This window comes from Aotus nancymaae, unplaced genomic scaffold, assembly GCF_030222135.1.
Source record: "Aotus nancymaae isolate 86718 unplaced genomic scaffold, 86718_ANA_hifiasm-v0.15.2.pri h1tg000131l, whole genome shotgun sequence".
Taxonomy (NCBI): Eukaryota; Metazoa; Chordata; class Mammalia; order Primates; family Aotidae; genus Aotus; species Aotus nancymaae.
The window spans coordinates 10,593,595-10,613,685 of record NW_026988546.1 but is presented as its reverse complement, the minus strand read 5'-3'; the positions used below and the strand labels follow the sequence as shown (position 1 = coordinate 10,613,685).

The following is a 20,091-nucleotide window of genomic DNA, read 5'->3' as shown; positions in this document are numbered from 1 at the left end:
CTGTGAACAGCTTTCATTCTTCCTAATTACCTTGCAGCACTATAATGAGCATATATGCCGTGCTGTCCAACGTGTCAGGTTAACAGTGTGGGGCATTCTTTCTGCCTACAGTGTAAACAGGACATGGATAATTGTTTTCTGTCATTTCCCACTCTCTCTCCCTCATATGTGCGCAAGTGGAGGTCAAAAATGGGATATAGCACAGTTGTTAAGAATGTGCATTCTGAGTCAGACCAGTTTTCTCATCTGCAAAACAAGGATAATAGTAAGTACCTCAAAACATTATTGGGAGAATTAATAGGGACAATGCATGCTAAGTGCCTAGTGCATAGTAACTACCCAATAATAATAGATGCTATCAGGAGCATAATCATAAGAACTCCCCTTGCAGGATTATGTGAAACATTCAATGAAATGATTCTCTATTTAGTGATAGACCCTGGCATCTTAAAATGGAATGTAATTAAACCACAAACTCATTTAAACCACTGTGTGATTAAAGAAAGGATTGGCCAGAATTGGAGGATCAAAAATAAGGAAATTACTGAATTCCTAAAATTTAAATGTAGTGATTTTGTTAAAGTTACCTAGAGAAATGACTCACAATGGAGGAGTTTTATCCATGCAAAGACAGAACTAATCCTTTATTTACGGGAGTTTTAGCATTATGATTGATTGGTACTAATTCATGTTTTCTGGGCAATTGATATTTACTGTACCTTCTGCCTTTTTTTTTCCTAACCCCATAAAAGATGAGATTTCTAAATAAAGAAATGTTCACAGGGAGGGAAACAACCAAGAAAACCAAGGGTTAGAATAAATTACCAATGGAATAAACCAGTTACTTGCATTCACAGATACAGTGTCCAGCAGTTAGAGAGAACCCATTATTCATGGGTTAATTTATTGGAACAAAGTTTGGCACTGCAATTTCCCCTCATAAGTGCCCATATGAACCATTGAGCCATTTTTCCTTCCTAAAAATCAGTATGCAAAAAGGAAGACATGGAAGGGACAGGTAAAGGTGAAGCGGATGTTCAACTAACATTTTTGCTTTAATAGTAAAAAGAACAGAGATTTCTGTAGCTTGTTTGAAAAGCTAAAACCTTCCACTCTCTGCCAACAACCACAGCTGAAACTGACAAGGCCTGACATCTCCTCTGCTTTTCCTGCTCCCATTTTCTATGAAAATACTGTAGACACTGGATCAGGAAAGACAGTGGAGGCTTAAAATAATCACTCTTTCAATTTGCCCCCTGTTAGTTTCCATAGGAAACAAAAGTGGGAACTGTAGCCGGCAGCAAGCAACTGTCTTGTTAGAACCCTTCCTTGTCGATTCAGCTGTGGCTGTTGGCTGAAATCTGAAAGTGGCATTTTTCAAAAGGCCCTTTGGCTTCTGAATCTATGGAGTTTTCACTTTGGAAAGCAATAAAAACGAATGGAAAAAAGTGAAAATTACTTCCAACAGCAAGTTTTCATATACCTTAGGATACTATTTTTCATGCAAAGAACTTTTCATTTCTCTACCTAGTAGTTTATGTATGAGAGCTGAAACCCATTTTATAAAAGCAAAAAGATACATCAAAAAATGAAACTGCATCTTTGGAAGGTTAAATCCTGGGTCTTGGATGTGTGCTACCTTAACCGTAAACCTTATCGTGTGAAATTGCTTACATAAACATTCCATTTAGGGAGGGAGCTCAGTTTCCATTGGAATACTATCCTAGCTTCCTTCATATTTTACAAACACATTCCAAGTTGCTGGACAGGCCTCCGCAGAAGAAAGGTAGGGAGAATTTACAGAAAACACAGCCAGCTACGGAATTTAAAATTGTTTTTTTTAAAATATATTTATTTAGAAAGAATACGGTTCAAAACTTTACAATGGAATAAGACTTCAAGTACTAATTCTTGCACAAGTTTAAAAATAAGCCTCAAAATCGTTGTCGTCCTGTGGAGTGATGCTTTCAGGGAGAAAGCATTATGCAAGCATGCATCATTATACATTTTAGTAAAGTGCAGCAGTAATTCCATCTTAGATAAAAGTATTATCAAAAATCTGTTGAAAATATCACACAAACGTAACTCCAAGTGATCCAACTGATGTGTTAGGACTTCTCTGCTATTGTCATCAGTCTACGACATGTTCCTTTAAGAGGGGAGAACCCCACTTTATTGGAAGAGGCAGAGTGGAAAAATATAAGGTGGAAGAGACTTATTGTACATATTTACACAATTTAAGTGGAGCGTAATCTCTGATACATGCTTAAACCAGAGTAAGCCATCAAATACCCTCAAGCACGCTATCTAATATATCTGTGAAAATCTATGCACTTTCACTTTCCTTTTGATTTTTCACCTGCAACACCGAGAACCAAAGCTAAAGGATGTAGCTCTGATTATTTTTTAAACTCTGACATCAAAGTGCCTTATAGTTTTCACATCTAAATGTTTTGTTTTGTTTTTTTAACTTTTGAATATTTAATACTTAAAAACAGTGCTCTTTAACTCATTTCCTACTCCCATCACCTGGGGGCATTAGTGTTCACATATCTTGCTTTTTCTTTTCTTTTTTAATCAAAGAAGAGGCCATTTTTCATATACATTTGTATGTTTCTCTGTTAGATTTGAATGTTTTAGGGGGTTAAAAATATAGTCAAGGCTTGAGGTGGGAGCAGAACTGAATATCGAGATTGGCATGTGAGGAAGAGCTTGCAAATTGGAAGTTACAGATGAAAAAAAAAGAACAGATAATTCTGAAGGAAAATTACTCTGCTTTAATACATCAAGAGTCTAGTGTTCCTTTCAGGGAGTTGCTGAACAGTGTGTGTATCAGTAGGATTGTAATAATGGGAATGCTGTCCAGCTTGCCTACTCTTCCTTCATAACTCATTAATGCCTTGGCCATGGGTTCTTTACGGGGTATCCATTAGAAGTATACACTAATAATAGTTTAATCCCACTACACCCAATTATATATCCCCCTTAACCAATGTCCACCTCCCTTTCTCTCTCTTCCTCTGAATTCTGTCTAACAGAATAGAATATGCTAACAAAGAGGATTAAAAAGACAACAAACCTCTTCTTTCCCAACATTAAAAATTACAAATAGTAACCATAAGGCAGCAAAAATAGCCAGAGAGTGGGCAGAAGTGGGTAATGACGAGCAGAGGGGAGCACCTGCTCATCACCCCCTCCTATCATTAATAACACCACACCTGACAAAAGAAAAGATAATGCTTGCTAGAACAAAACTACATAAACACCCAATATTTTATTAAACAACGCATTTTAGAACTTAAATCATTAAACTGCATCTCCATGGGCTCTTCAGAAGGACTGTCTGAGAAAAATAATGGATTGTCTGCAAACTTTTATCTTAGCTATTGCCTCTAGAGTTGTGCTCTTTAATTATTAAAATGTAGTATTAATGAAACATGCAATACTGCAAAGAAAACTACTTTTATCATTGCACATGAAAGGCAAAAATTTAATATACAGAGTATACTGTATACACATTACAAATGTATTTGCATCCACCTTCCAAATAGCAAGCACCCCCAACTTCCCCCTCCCCTCCTTTACAGCTGCTCAATCTGCAAGAATGTGCAGAAGTAATTTATCTGAAATGGCCACTATTGTTCTTGATTCTGATTTGATTCCAAAAAAGCCAAATAATAGAAACCATTTTGAACATCTATTTTGTGCACCTGTTGTGCTGCATTATGCTACTCTGCCATTTCCATTTACGTCACATCTCTTGACATGCCTTTCATGCACCGTGCTGCTTTGCTCAACAAAAATCCAGGATGCTAGAAACCAATGCCATTCTTATTTTATTAACAAAATGGCAATGGCAAATGCTATTGGATGACGGCTTTGGATGCAAACAGGAGTACATCAACTTAGCTCCTAGTCAGGGTGAATTTCACTCGTGTAAAGTAGATTTTAAACAACTGAACAGCCTGGGGGGACTCAATAAAAGCATAAGATGTTAATATTGTTAATGATTCTGTTACTTGGGCAAAACAGTAAGATGTTGGTAGTTTCATAATTTTCTCGTTGCTTTGGTCCTAGAATCCAATGTGAGTTGGGAAACTGACTAGTTTTTTCACTCCACCGTATGTATGGCCTGGTTTCATTGGGGATACTGCATTTGCCATTTTTTTTACCGTGGACCCTCATCTTAATTTTCATGTCAATATTATGGCTCTGACACTTTCAAATATTTCCTGCTAGTTTCTTAGCTTCTCTGTGTAATGATACCACAATTACAGTGACACCACAGACTCACAGTGACCAAAAAGTTTCAGTTGTGAGACTTTATCTGCAAATGGACCTTAAGCTTTGCATAGCATCAACAGACACACAGATTTTGAAGCAATCAAATACCCAAGCCTCCTTCGCTGTCTGTTAGGTTCATTATCAAGCACCTTTCATGCAGAGTGGAGCTGTGGAGATGTTCTCAGTGCTCAGGTGTGTACAGCCACTGTTAGGCTATCAAATGGCCATAATGCCAAGACTTTCTGGCACTGCGATATTATGGTACCTCTTTAAAGCATCAAGAAATCTGGTAGGCTTCTTCAGTGGTATTAATGAATCACATAAAGTGGCTCTTTTCAAAAATCTGACGATGATGAAAACTATCTGACTCACAGAATCTTAGCATGAGAAGGGACCCGTGAGGTCAAATCTGGCTCTGTCCCAATGTGGGGATCAATCCCTTCTTCACCATCCTTGACAGATGTTCTTCCAGATTCTGTCTGAACTTTCCATTGAAGGGCAAACCCCTGCTTAACAAAGCAATCTGCTCTATTTGTAAACAATCCTAATTGGTAGGTAGTTTTCCTTTATATTAAGCTTGAAATCTGGTCCTTGATGCAGAACTGACTAACATGCAGGAAAGGTGATGCTGACCATGACTGGCTTCATGGGTGTGGGGCCTGTGCAGTCACGTAGGGCCCCATGCTGGGTTTAATGCTTTACCATCGCTGTCTTGAAACTCTTCATCATTGTTGAACAAGGGACCCCATATTCTCATTTTGTGCTGGGCCCACAAATTTTGCAGTTGATCCTGACTCCAACTATGATTTAAGATGGGAGACCACTCATGCTCTTTCGGGAGCTCTAATGTTATTTTTTTCACATGTATATCTTGTCAGCAAAGTTACATCATCTTTTTTGCACGTATTTGCAAAGCAGTTTTTAACTAGTGAATTTTATCCACTTCTGTGTGCTCCCTCCCTTGCATCTGCCTTCATGCACTTCATTGACTGTGGTGCCAGGGTGGGGTAGGAATACAGAACTTGACTAAACTGTAGTCTCTGACATTTCGTATTGTTAAGCTTCTCCTTGCTTCACTTTTGAGATACTGACTGAAATCCTCCCTTGTTAACCAAAAGTAGAAGGACATATTTTGACTAAGTTAATCAGAGGATAAGTTAACAAGTAGCATGGAGTCAAACCACTTTGTTTGAATGCTGATTCATGGTACTTACTGGTTCTGTGACTTTGGAAATGACACTTGGCTTGAATGCTTCCCTTTCTTCATCTATAAAGGACAGATAGCCACACCTGGCCTGTCTATGACAGAGGGGCTTCTCTAAATTTGAATTAGAGCACTGGAATGGGGAGTAAGCTGAGGCTTTGCTGACCTTTGATGTAGGGTTTCTCAGGGATCAGCCTAGAGGCTGGGTCTCTCCGTCCCAGCACATTTCAAAGCCCACAGAGACACACCTTGGAACTCTTATCAGTGGGAGATGCTCTCAGTGAATGCAGGCCTTAGTTACTTCTTTCTTTCTTTGGCCAGCAGCTATTCAGACACTGCAAATTACCTCACAAGCAAATGAAAAAATTTCTGGAAGACTTCAAGGAGGAGCAAAGCTACTAGAATCTTTGCAGATGCTGAGACCCACACATGGGTATGTGAAGGAGTCCTTTAAAGCTTTAACAGATGTTGATAAAATGGTCCAATAGAGAGAAAGGCAACCCATGTCAACTACAGCCAGGGCTGTTTGTGGAGTATCTAAGTGGGGGTGGAGCATATGTGAGTCACAGGGAGAAGTCAGAATTCCAAGAGATTGCTGGAACATAAATGATGACCTGAAAAATAGACTCTAAACACTCTACTTGTCAACAAAACAATCAGTATGGGGTTATCTATCTCTAATTTCCATTCCCAAGGACGACATCAAAATTTTTATGGGAAATGAATATTCTGTCCCCAGCAAGTATGATGAAAAAATATGTTAAGTGATCATGATTAAAAAAAAATACATATATATATATATATATATATATATATACACACATACACACACACACATTTTTTTTTTGAGACAGTCTTACTCCATCGCCAGGCGCCAGGCTGGAGTGCAGTGGTAAGATCTTGGCTCACTGCAACCTCCACCTCCCAGGTTCAAGCAATTCTCCTGCCTCAGCCTCCTGAGCAGCTGGGACTACAGGCGCACTCCACTATGCCCAGCTAATTTTTGTATTTTCGGTAGAGACGGGGTTTCACCATGTTGGCCAGGATGGTCTTGATCTTGTGATCTGCCCGCCTCGGCCTCCCAAAGTGCTGGGATTACAGGCATGGGCCACCGCACCCGGCCCAAAATATATTTTTATGAACAAGTTTATTGTGAAATGTGAACGGTATTGATACATAGCTTCAACTCATGTTTTCTTTTACCAGTCAGTTAAATAAAACTAAGCTATAATTAAATTAACTTATTTTCGTTAATAAAAATTGAACATTTCTTAAAAGATAAAATAACATCTTTATGCTTTGAAATTGAAATGTTTACATATAAACTATTATCATCTTTGTAAATTGCATTACAATGTAAATGTATTATCCTTGTAAATTACAATGCTCAGATCTAGGAAAAAAATTATCCCCTTAATTGAACATAAGAAGTAAGCATTTGGAAGTGTTAATATTGGATATATCCAGTTGTGAAGGTAAATTCGAGTCACTGAAATATTTCCAGGAGCATTGCTTTTTCTGCAGTGAAGCTTTTTGGTTTTGTTTCAGATAAATAACATTGCTTAGATTCCATATTTTGACTTTAAGATTTTCTAACTAATGACCTTGGAATTTCTCAGAAGGTGAGCACACACTCATTCTTTAGGAGGCTGGAATCTTGACCAAAAATCAATCACTTTTATGAAAGCAAAATACTGCTTTCTTATTTTGAAAATTTTGTTTGTCAATAGGCACCTCTTCTGTCAGCTTGGCCAAGAATGGAGAACGGAAATGGATGTGGTGTTTTTGCACTTCCTCTCCAGTTTGGCCTCTCTCTGGCTTATGATGTAGAAACTGCTGTGAGCTGCGGCACACTCAGAGGGTAGTGCAGTCACAGTACTGCTTTCTGGAGGTTGGCCGCAGCCTAGTGGTCAGGACATGTTATCAACTGTTGGGCACTTTGATCGCAGAGCAGACGTAACAGCTGATCTCAATACATCATTCCTGATAAATAAGCAGCATGTGGGGCTTGTTTCAAGCAACATGTTTAAGCAATAGGTTGCATGTGGCTCGGCGCGGTGGTTCATGGCTGCAATCCTAGCACTTTGGGAGGGTGAAGTGGGTGGATCATCCTGACATCAGGAGTTCAAGACCAGCCTGGCTAACATGGCAAAACCCCATCTCTACTAAAAATTACAAAAATTAGCCAGGCATAGGTGGCACACAGCTGTAATCCAAGCTACTCGGGAGGCTGAGGCAGGAGAATTGCTTGAACCTGGGAGGCGGAGGCTGCAGTGAGCCGAAATCACACCCCTGCACTCCAGCCTGGGCAACAAGCATGAGACTCCGTCTCAAAAAAAAAAAAAGCAATAGGTTACATGTAAGTGAACTCTGAAACATATATTTCCTTGTGTAAAACCATGTTTCTGAAGAAGTTTTTCCCCCAAAGGGAAAAGAAGATAATATTTTTTTTCTGGAAAATATCTATTTCATGTGTGAAACTAGTTGGTAGAAGTTAGATATTTTTATTGACTGACTTAGCTTGTAGAGATGTGAAATCAAGAAAAAACATTAAACTCATAAAAACAGAAAGAATTCATTGTGGGGTGGAATTGGGAAAGCAGAACAGCACACGGGACATGTAAGATATAATTATATTCTCTTTTCTTAACCCTCCCACGGCATGCACACACACTTGTCAGAAGAGAAGTGGAAGTCCTGTATTATGCTTATCTCTTCTTGCCCCAAATTACCTTCTTTATAGACCAAGGATTACTTCAGTAACCACTGGCTACTAGGCAGGTAGAGTAAAGGGGAGGGAAGAAGGGATCTGTAGCATTCTGCTTCACAGAGAAGACCATTGTACTTCATAGATACTTTCAGGGCACGAGCTCTCTCCAGCCTCAGCTTGATGTTTCAAATCTTGTCTCACCTCCAGTTATGAGAGGTGCTGTGTGTCAGATTTTCATCGCTCATGTCTCTGGCTCCTACCATATCCCCAGATCAACAATTTATACACAGGTATGCATTAGCTCATGTCATACTTCGTCTGGCTTTCTTTTGACACTAGATATTCTTATTTAACCCGGAATAACAACGTATTCTGAAAAGACACCATCTAATATCATGTGGATCTAATATTCGTTCCCACTTCATTATAAGTGACACAAGGCCTATCAAAGAGCACAAAATAGTATTTCATTAAAGTCAGAGGATATAACTGCGTCTGCTCTAACATAATCTAACATAATAATTTTCAGACATGTTCTCATTAAATTCAAGACCCTCTTCTGAAGTTGACTTCCAGGTACTGAGATGGGCTCCCTGGGGAACAAAGGGAAACACCCACTGTTGAGGCAATCACTGATATTAACCTTTGCAGGTCCCCGGATCATGGCTGGATTTGTATCAGTTGCTAATCAGACCTGTTCTCTCTCAATTCCAAACTCTCTTTTTCATCTCCCATTCCCTCTATACCTTTGTCTTTCAGGAATGAGAAAATACATACACCCACAAATATCATGATAGACATGTTATTACAAAGTCACTTGCTAGCCACTCTCATTTTTACTTTACTAAAAGTCAGAGTGCCACCTGACAACATGACACGAAACACTGTTTTTTGTTAAGTCTCAGACAGATGTCAGTTTTTCAGGTGGAAAATGTATCTTGGGAAGGTGTTTGTCGCCAACTGCACTGCCTCATTGGGATTCCTATCGAAGTGTCTGGAAGGCTGCTCCGCATGAAAAGCAGAGGAGGTATTTTTAAACCCTTCCCTTCATCACTTGGGCGAAGCCTGATCTGTGTGGGACAGGTCAGAGTGGCTTTGCTTCTCCTCTCTCCCCAGGTCACATGGAGGCTGGAGCCTGAAAAGGCCCCCAAGGTGAACTCACTCATTCCACACAACGGGGTGGATCTTTCACCACAGGGTGTTCTTGATAGCGTTCTGTCCACTCTAATTTTAAACATCTAAGCAATGGGAGTCCCACCACTTCCCTTGAAAGATTACCCTACAGTCTAATAGACTTCAGCATTAAGAAGATTTTCAATTGGTAATTGGTAATCAACCTAAATTTCCCTTTTCTTAATTTCATCCCATTACTCTAAACCCTATCCTCTTGTTCCACCTAGTTCTTCACCTTCATTAGTGTTCACGCTCTCCAAATACTAATAGATAGCTGGTAAGAAAAAACAGTCATCATTTAGCTAGCCCATAAGTAGTTACTGCTTCTTGGAAAAATATATCAGTTCCAAAATATATTGTTTTCCTTTAAAATGTTTTTTAATATTAAAAGATTCAAGTTTTTTTTTTTTTTTTTTTTTTTTTTTTAACAAGCAAAAAGAGTCTGGAAGTGAAATGCACAGCAGTCTGTAATGGACTAGAGGGAAATAAATGCATCCTTAATGTGGGCGGGTGATAATGGTACAGCTACATTCACCTTCTTTTACCCTTTACACAGAACAAACCATTGAAACAATGAGATGAAGCCTTCCCCCCTACAGTAGTCTATTTCTATATTCATTCTTCTATTTTACCTGTCTAGCTACCTGCCCACACACACACACACACACACACACACACACACATATAATAGTACTAATAATTTGTGTTACTCTATTATTACATAAAACATTACAAAGTGGTCTTTTAAGTGAGGACCAAGCCTTATTTTATGCCTTATTCATCACACTACCTATTCTCTTTCAATTACCAATTGGGGTTCCTACGGAAGTGTTTGGAAGGCTGCTCAGGACGAAAAGCAGAAGAAATATTTTTAAGGCCTTCTTCTCATCACTTGAGGAAAGCCTGATCTGTGTGGGGCAGGCTGGGTGGCTTTTCTTCTCCTCAATCCCCAGGAGATAACTCTGATTTAATGGCGCAGTCTAAAAACCATGTTTTAGTAGCAAACTTTCAAAATAATTTATCTCTTAAAAATTTAGGTTTCTCTTCATTTTCCTTGAGTATCCCAAAACTCCTGCCTTGCTCACTATGTAGGAAATAATTAGATCCCGATTGTGTCTAGATTCCTACGGTAGTGGCTTGGTTCTGCCTTTGTTCTTCACTGTTATGATACTACTTGGTTCTTTTGAGTCTTATCTTCAATTCTAAGTTAGCTTTCTGCTTGCAGTCAATCTGATACATGTTTTACTGAATAAACATACCAAGAGAATAGAAGAAACATTGCATAACTTTTGGAAAGTTACTTTATGGACAATGCTCTAGAACATTTAATTCTGTAAGATGGTATCCTTGTGTTATAAACTATTGGCATTCCTGAAGACATTTAGGTGCCTTTTTAGAAAACATCTGGTTGAAACAGTGAACATTTACAACCATTACCAAATTCAACAACCCTTCAGTTTTAGTGTGTAGACAGAAGCCTAAGACTGAGCGAGCATTCACCATCTCTATTCTTCCTTCCTTGGGCTACACAATGGAAGTTCTCAAATGTTATACTGATTTATGAGAATTTTTCTCACCTATCTGTAGGTAGTATAGAATAGTCTTAAGATGAAAACAACAGAAGTGAATTCTAATAAACCTAAGGAGAAGGGAGGGAATTGACTGAGATAACACTGTGGCATTTCAAGGAACTCGACATGAGTTGACCAAGAATTTCTTATTCTTCTGGAATAAGAAATAAAACGCATGTGTCTTCTGCTTGCTGATGTGTATGCACTCAGTTTCAACAAGCCCCAGCAAGTGGCCTTCTGTGCTTCAAATTTTAAATTTCTCAGAAAGAGAAACTGACTCTGTGTGGGCACCTGTTGAGTGTGGTCCATGAAATAGCCAGGGACTCAGACTTGAGATATTGGTAGTCCAACTGGGATCAGCTTCTGTGCATCAAATATCCCTTCAAGAAATGGAGAAATAGCTGTGAGGAATCCATACACTGCAGGCATCTTATCCTCTGGAATTAACGTTACATTGCATGGTAGGTACTGAAGAAGATTAATGTGACTTATTGCAACCAATACTTGCTTGATAATGAGACTGGCATATGAAGTTTCTAACATTTCTTTGGGTCACTGATGGCAGACATTTAAGTGAAAATCTAGGATCTTTCAAGTGTAGCTGGGTTGCAGAATTTCAATCACAATACATCTTGTATAGAAAATAAAAATAAAATTTATTTTCTTTATTTTGGCTGCAGCTTATCTAGGCTTCTTCCCAAGCCCTCAATCAGTAGTGAATGAAGGTAGAAAAGAGAAATTAATTAAATGTCCCATCAAGTTTGGAGCTGTCAGGCCTGATAATTTAAGCTGTCTTTCTCAGTTGGTGTTCATTCTTCCATTTGGATAAAATGCCCAATCTCTTATGTATTCACCCCCCCTGCTTATTCCCCTAAGATGATGTCCTGGTGTGTGAGGAAAGGTGAGTGCAATTAATGGATCCTACTGGCTATGAGAGTAAGTAGGACTTCTCGGATTCATGCAGAGCCCTTGCATTATCTTCTGGCACAGCACTCCCGTTGCTGAATCCACCTCCTATCTGATCCTTAGGTGTCTGCTTGCATTCCTGGCCGCAGTCTGGAGCTGGCGAGCTCATGGTCCTTTACTTTGGCTTGTACAGGATGATAGGGAAAGAGCATGCAACTCCTGCAGTGGACATGGTCTCAACTCAGGTCTCTTTGTAGAATCCTGAGCCCCCACCATGAGCTCAATCCAGCTCACTGGCCAGTGGTCCATCCCCAGTGGCTGCTGTTAGGCTGTCTTACCTGTGACAGCAGCACCCATGCCTCAACTAACCAAGAGTAGCCAATGAAGCTTAGCCAGAGGGCTTCCCTCTACCTAAATATGTGACAAGGACAATGGCCATTTTGAGGTGGGCTTTGTAAGAAAGGTTGGGTCAATTCTTACATTTTTTGAGGACAAACACATCTGAAGACTCTTTAGGCTATTACCTTTAATATCCAGGGTCTCTTTATTCCAGGATTTAAGATTTGCTGGACACATCCAAGAGATGAAACTTTGAGGTCTAAGATTATTTGTGTGTGTGGAAAAGACACACTTTACAGAATTTCTCTGATGAGATGATACAACTTGTGATCTGATAGGTCAAGTAGAAGTCTTCTCTCCAACAGTAAAATAGATTTGAAAATTTTCATTGACTAATCTCACCCCAATATGTGCCCTAATCTGTGAACTATGGGGATTTTCCAAGGTTTCCTAAGTCTAAACAGAAAATCTGAGTGTTTGATGTTCTTGATGTAGTTTCTGGGTCTCAGAAGTCATTTATTATTACCATATATAACTAATAGCAGGGAGTGTTTTCCTGACTAAAACTGGTACAATAAATGACCTTCCTATCAAATATAACTATTTGTATTAAAACAACACAAGCAGTTGTATTCCAAGTCTAGCATTGTGCTTTGAGAAGTAACTCAAAGATGTTTTGTCAGTAATACCTCACTCAAACTCAGTAGCTGGATTCTGACTAGCAATCTTTTTATTGTTTTCTATTTTAACTACCTTGCCCACAGAAATCAAAAATGCATTTTCCATATAACTGACTTTTTAAAATACTGCTTCTCTTTAATCTCTCCATATGGTATGTGTTCTTTGTAACCAGAAAGTAGTTACAGAGTATGTATAAATAAATAAATGTAAATAAATAGAGTTCCCTTTTTTTAATATACTGACATTTCCAGAGAATTTTATGACTCTCCTTCCTCTGCCACTCATGACTCTTCTGTGGCTAAATCTGACCTGCTTAGAACTCATGAATTCTTAACATTTGGGGAGTGTCTATTCAGCCCAGTTTGCACACGTCATCTAAGTTATTTCCTTTGAAAAATGCACATACATTTTCACTGGGTCTACAGGCCTGGGGAGTGTCTGTGGCCCTAAAAGTGAGAACTGGTGTCTCTCAAATCTCTTTCTTCCTCTCATGAGTACTGAGAGCTAGGTGATGTGGAGTCAGGCTCCTGTTGATACAAGCGCCTCCTGCTTTTCTACTATGCACTCCACCAGCAAGATTCACATGCTTGTTCATTCCCTCCAGAGAGAACATTCTTGAGCATCCTGACTGTTTCCAAGATGGGGAAGGTAGAAGGATGGGTAGAAAACGGAATTCTCTGTCTTTCGCCACAATTTACATTTAACTCCAGCTAGGGTTCTTTCTCTTACTTGGAGAAGGGTCCAGCTAATGAAATATGTAAGATCAGATTATGGTCATCACAATATTAGCAAACAAAAGGTATAGAAACTAAACTCACATGCCAAGGGTCACCATAACAGCCTTTATCTTCAATATTTCTATCAGATTATTATGTGTAGTGCTTGCAGATGCATTGCGTTATCGTGTGTTTGGAACATATGGACTAAAACTTGGAAGACGACCTGCATCAGGCATAACAGACACCAAAAGCAGAGATATACAGACCTATGCTAAGGCATTGAGGGCTACATCTCCCCAAATCACATGATAACTTAAATCATACTATAATAATTTGCCTCCTGCAGATGGAATTCAAGAGGAACCCATCAATTAATAAAATTATATCACTTAATATAAGCCTTTGGTGTATATTACATGTATTAATATATGATAAATCAAACTATAGTTTAGAATTTTGTCTGCTAATTATATTTATTGATTTTAATCTTCAAGATAAGCTTTGTGACTCTTTTAAATAGCATCATTGGTTTAGTCACTATATATGTATATGTTAGATATATTAGGTCTCTGTGTATATATTTACACATACACACACACATATTGTAAGCATATATGTATTTTTTATAGATAAATGAATCTTTGAGCACTTCGTGTTCCAAAACTAGTGTTTGCATTTGAATTTTCAAAAAAAGTACTTTATTCTTGCCAAATAATTGTATTAAAGACAGCCTGTATACAAGCATAGCAGAATTTACTTCTTAGAACATTCACTTAATTACCTAAAAAAGTCCCTAAAATTCCAACACATGGATCTTATAAGAGCACTTATGGCTGTGTGCAGTGGCTCACGCCTATAATCCTAGCACTTAGGGAGGGCAAGGCAGGTAGATCATGAGGCCAAGAGATCGAGACCATCCTGGCCAACATGGTGAAACACTTTCTCTACTATTAAACAAAACAAATACAAAAATTAGCCGGGTCTGGTGGTGGGCACCTGTATTCTCAGCTACTTGGGATGCTGAGGCAGTAGAATCGCTTGAACCTGGGAGGCAGAGGTTGCAGTAAGCCAAGATGGCGCCACTGCACTCCAGCCTGGTGACAGAGCAAGACTCTGTCTCAGAAAAAAAAAAAAAAGATACTTATACTTATGGACAAAAAAGCAAATTTGAGCTTTTCAATATCATCAGCAGCTATGAAACAAACAAATGGCTCTGATGGTAAGGCTATGGCAAAAGGACTTACTGTTGGGTGATCCTGGAAATCACAGTCTATGGATCCAGACCTGCCAGTCATGGCCCACGCTGCCATTTTCCTCTTCCTTATGTGAGACTGTGGCATCTTTACCAAATGACATTTCGTGCTGTTTTCACACTATTGTTTCTTCAATGTCTTCTTTTACTAACTTTCATTTTGTTCTTCAATCTGGTATATGTAATATGCAGGGATCCTATCAACAAATTACTAAAGCTCTTGGTGACTGCTCCCAAAGCGCTTGGCTAACAGGTGCAAAATAGTGAACTGAGAGATTTTGTGGTGAACGAATAATTTATTGTAATGGCAAACACCTCAGCCCTTACATTTCAGAAATGGCATCAGGAAGCACCCCTGGAGGACCATTCCCCTCAAAACTCTGGAATGGCTACAGCATTATGGGTTGACAAAAGTTAATTTTTGACCCTCTACAAAGTTACGTGATGTGACTTATTTTGTTTTTGCCTGGATGAATGGGGTGAGATCTGTATGAAGCTAATTGGTATTTTTCATCTGCTAATCTATATCCTATGTGGAATTACTTAAGCAGAACTCCAGAGTCAGAGTGAACTTTTCTCTCTGCTCTTCTCTTAAGCAATTTATTTGTCATTTACTCTTCATCTTTACCAGTTTGCTGTAATTTAATTTAGATTAGTGATATGCCACTATGTGAGCCAGGGAAAAAACTTATTTCCTTTATAGCATCCTATGAATTGGTCAAAAGCAATGACAATTCCAAGGAGAAATTTGGGCTTGAAACCTGAGTTCCCACCACTGCCAGTCCCTGGTGCTTCGCCATCTTATCTAAAGCTTCTTCTGAGAACATCACAGCAGGTTGTCCCTGATTGCTAGTACATTCTCCTAGAGGTGGGACAGGTGTAAGAAGAGTATTTGACACAACCCAGTCTCTGATGAGACGACTCCAAGTGAAGGTCATTGTTTAAAGGAGAGCCATATTTTGCAGCTCTTCAGGAAAACACCACAATGCATTTCATAAAGCATACCAAGATGGCAAAACAGTTCAGTCCCATTGGAAGAGAGTGTTTATTCTCTACTTCCCCTCTTCTCTAAAATGGGCGATTGCTTTTCTGCCAAAGCGGCTCAAAAGGGCTATGAAAGCTAAAGTCCTTCAAAGCTGTTAAATGTATCTTCAAATTTACAATAAAACCAGCATGACAAATTGTCCAGTAAAATCTCTGGAGCATCACAGCAGCGCCTATACGATTTTCCTTTCAGTCAGTATTTTAGTATTCCACACCTTGAGAAACAGGGAAAGCCAATGTGGGCAAGGAAAGCTAAGCAAAACAAAAACCAAAACAGAAAAAAAAAAAAAAAGCCACCACCAACAAAGACAGTGAAAAAAAATGCAAACAGCCACGCGAGCTATTAAGCATATGCCAAAGTAAACAATCGGTGCGGGTTTGCCACGGCTGTGCCCTGCAGGTAGAAGGCAGGCAGCACGGGAGTAAATGGAAGGGGAAAGAGAAAGAGAAGCAGGAAGTGGAGGAGCCGGGAGCAGGGCGGCCTGATTGTGAGCCGCAAGACACACCATCAGCCATGCAAAACAGGACATACCTTTCTGGCTTGCTGGTTCTGTCGGCTGAGACAAAGCAGTCCCATTCGCAGCGGGAGGCCAAATCAAAATGAAATTTTATTTAGTCTGCACTGTCCCCAGATTGGGTTTCAGAATGACTGCTTTAGGAGATAGCATGGATGTGGCTGATGCATGCTTTGCATATGAAACTGCAGTAGGAAAAGAAATCTACATAATCAAAAAAATCTGCTCTGTGTGTGTGACAAAAACCCTGGACTCCAGTGATTTTGCTGCCGTGTATGTTTCAAGCAGGCCCTTTCAGGGTTGAAAGACGTTAAAAAATTTTTCTTAAAATAATGTTATTAACAAATATTAATAAATCTGTAACAGTCCAGTTTATGAAAATATATGCAATTTCCTGGTTACAACTCTGCCACGTTAAAATAATTGTGATTTCTAGTATATTTTAAGAGTGTATTAAAAATCTGTGTGAGAAAACAAATCGAATTTAAAAACAAGTGCAGGCTATTTTCTTTTTTTGGAGGGGGTTGTTCCAACAATTGCTATATTCCCTGAACCTTGATAAATATAAATTAAAAGCTTAAGTGTTAAGCAATATGGAAATTAACACTAGGAACCTCTTTGACTTTTCTCTGGGAAGACCCTTATTCATGTTTAGAAGCTATTTTAAAAAAAATAGGGCGAAAGTCTTTGAAAACACTCTTCAGATGTTGGAAATCGTATTTTTAAAATTAAGAAAAGGGACTTTAAAAGGTATTTAGAATGCATATCATGAATCTCTAAATAGATATGTGTGCTGTATATGTGAATTGTACACACACACACAGACATACCTACTATGGTCTTAATACGGGGTTACCTCCTGTTTTGGGCAGGAAAAGGAAGTGATATTCCAGATGTTGTGAGACAAGGGGGCACAATAGAGCCTGTTGGTAAATATATATTATTTCTCAAAGAAATACTTATCCCAGCTTGGTTTTGATAGATCAGTTCCTTGAGATTGAGGGCTGCCAATCATTTTCTTTAAAGAGGAAATACAACGTAAAAGACAAAAGAAATAGAAAGAAAGAAAAACGTACCTGTATAAAACGGTAGCAAAAAAAAAAAAAAAAAAAAAAAAGGCAAGACAGGCTCTCCCACTGCACGGTGCTCTGAAAAAAAACATGGACTGTCGTCGTTCTGTTTTATGAAGTATTCCCAAGGATGGGAAGAGTATGAAATCTGCCCATTTAAGCTCTGAGGAGGCAGTCGCCAAGCTATGACCCAGAGCAGCGGAAAAACTTCTCACGATGATGAGATACAAATAGCTCAAACAATGTGCTTCCATACACCAGCCCCAGCAGAAATCACCAACAGCAGAACCGTGTACCGACACCCCTTAGAGACAGTCAAGCCTAATTCTGTGATTCAGGTTTTGACATAGTTTTCTTAGAAAAGCTTTTCCCTGTTTCAATTTGGATGGGTGACCTGTCAATAATAATATTTACAAATGTAAAGGTCTTCTTAAATTGATAATTTTGCGTTAGGCATAACGGCATCATGTTCAGCTGTGTACACCACCAGCATAATTAAAGCATAAAATCCAAAGAGAGCAAATAGCCTGTGCTTCCTTTATGCTCCAGAACCACCACATCCAGGTCTCCTCATAACAAGGGCAGTGCCTTGGTTTCTCTGTTGCTTTCAAGCAAGACCCTCTTTTGCCTTGTCTTTCCATTATAGCATAATTGTTCAGATATTCATTAAGCAGGAGTTTTGCCTACATATTATTTTTAGTGACAGGACACCCCTTTTCTGGAGGACGGAAAGATGTGACTTCTTAACAAATTCTCTATCCCCTAAATTTAGTGCACCTGGCATTCACTTTCTACCTAATAAGCATCCGTGAATATGCAAATGCTCAGTGTCTCAGTAACCTCATTAATTTATTCCTCAGGCAATCATAGAATGTGAACCGGTCCTGTGCCACTAGTACTGGATGTGGTAGGAGCAGCAGGGCTACGAGAATCAGCTGAAAACTCAGGCTGCATATTGAAATACTGTTTCATCTTTATTCCGTCCTTTGGCACTCTAATTCAAACAAAGACTCTTACCTTCCTCTACTTAGCTGACAGCCAAAAGCAAAAGTAAAAAAAAAAAAAAAAAAAAGAAAAAGAAAAAAGAGAAATGCCTAGGGTTAATAATTAAGATCTTGCCTCCACCACCAAACACAAACCAGAAATGATCCGTGGCTTGAACAAAATCTCCACAGTGAAACAGTTTCTAAACTGCCCAAGTTGTCTTATTTTATTATTTATTGGGGGTTGGCAGTGGGGGATGGGGAGTAGAGGGCAACCTGCTTTCCATACAGCAATGCAGTTGAATAATCTTTCACTTTGCCCACATTAAAAGCCCTGAATAATGTTTATAAAATGTTAGGGAATCCCGGTAGGTTTCCTATTTAACAAGCCATGTATGACAAATCACAGTGTAATGTACTACGTTCTTAATCTTTAATTAGAATGTGAATATCTGCTAGAGAACGCAGTTAACTTTGACACGTTAAATCTTCTGGTTAAAGTGCCTTACAGGAAGAGCAAAGATGAAACACTGTAACAATCTCCCGCTTCTCTCCATTCACCCAGACAGTTGGGGAAGGATGATAACATCTTGTAATACCTGCTCTGTAGTAATTAATCGCTGTGGTATTTAGGACCATTCAAGTAGACAAATATGACAGAGACAGGGACAATTAGAAACCTTGTTCAAGCTACATTAACTTTTCCAGCTATTACAACACAGCAGCTCAAGTTTGCTTGTAAAAGCTGCAGAGGGATTGCTATGCATTAGCCGTGCGATTATTAATGAAAGAAAAGGAGAATTGTGTTTATTGTAGTTTGAAAATTGCAAATAAATTTCAATTATCTGCTATGTCATTTTGTTAAACATGCACTCTGGAAATGCCTTTGTACTCTAAATCATGAGCTACTTAGAGCAAACTAATACCAGAAACCCTCAGGGAGATAGGAAGTCAATATTTTTGTGGAACTGGACTTTTTTTTTTTTTTGGAAGTGAAATTGGAGATGGGCAAAACCACCTGAATGGGCTTTTCAGGTAGCAAGCTCTGTGGCATCCTGGCGTGCATACAATTGCTAGGTACCAGTAGATGTTGAGTCAGATGTCGTGGGCAGACATCAGGGCAATCAGAACCACCACACTGTTAAAGGGAACCAGAGAAGGTCTCTCTCCTTGGGGAATATCCCCAAAACAATCATAAGAAATCAATTATGATAAATAAACAATGCCATCTCTGCTCCTTCCAATAACAAAGTCAGTCTTGGGGGAGAAAACACCTATGAGAGGTTCTAGTTAGCTGTAGAGGTGATGGAGTCAATGTTTCTGGCAAATGGCTCATGTCTACTGCCTTTCATGATGATAACTGCCAATCACTTTGAATGGCAAACTTGATCTTGACACACATGCATACGCACACAATTGGAAAGCAGGAATAAACATACCCGCTTCTCTGCTGCCTTTTGTGAAACTATTCATTTTTCAAAGCATGCAGACCTATACATCCAATACCAAACCTCTCCTCGGTGTCTTCCACCCAAACCACACGACGGACAGAACCACTTTCAAGGGGCTGATGAGATGTGCATCCCATGGCCTGGAAAATGCTCCACTCCAAACTTCCCACCCAGACTACTGTCCTCTCA

At 39.1% G+C, this 20,091-nt stretch overlaps 1 long non-coding RNA gene across 1 annotated transcript in view; it reads right to left on the bottom strand.

The window, feature by feature from the left end:
- Positions 1-16,581, bottom strand: part of LOC105730358 (uncharacterized) — a 104,756-nt gene extending 88,175 nt beyond the window's left edge. Inside the window, exon 1 of the long non-coding RNA XR_001110466.1 lies at positions 16,416-16,581. This is a non-coding gene — a long non-coding RNA (uncharacterized LOC105730358). The remainder of the gene's footprint in view (positions 1-16,415) is intronic.
- Between the last annotated feature and the right edge of the window lie 3,510 nt (positions 16,582-20,091).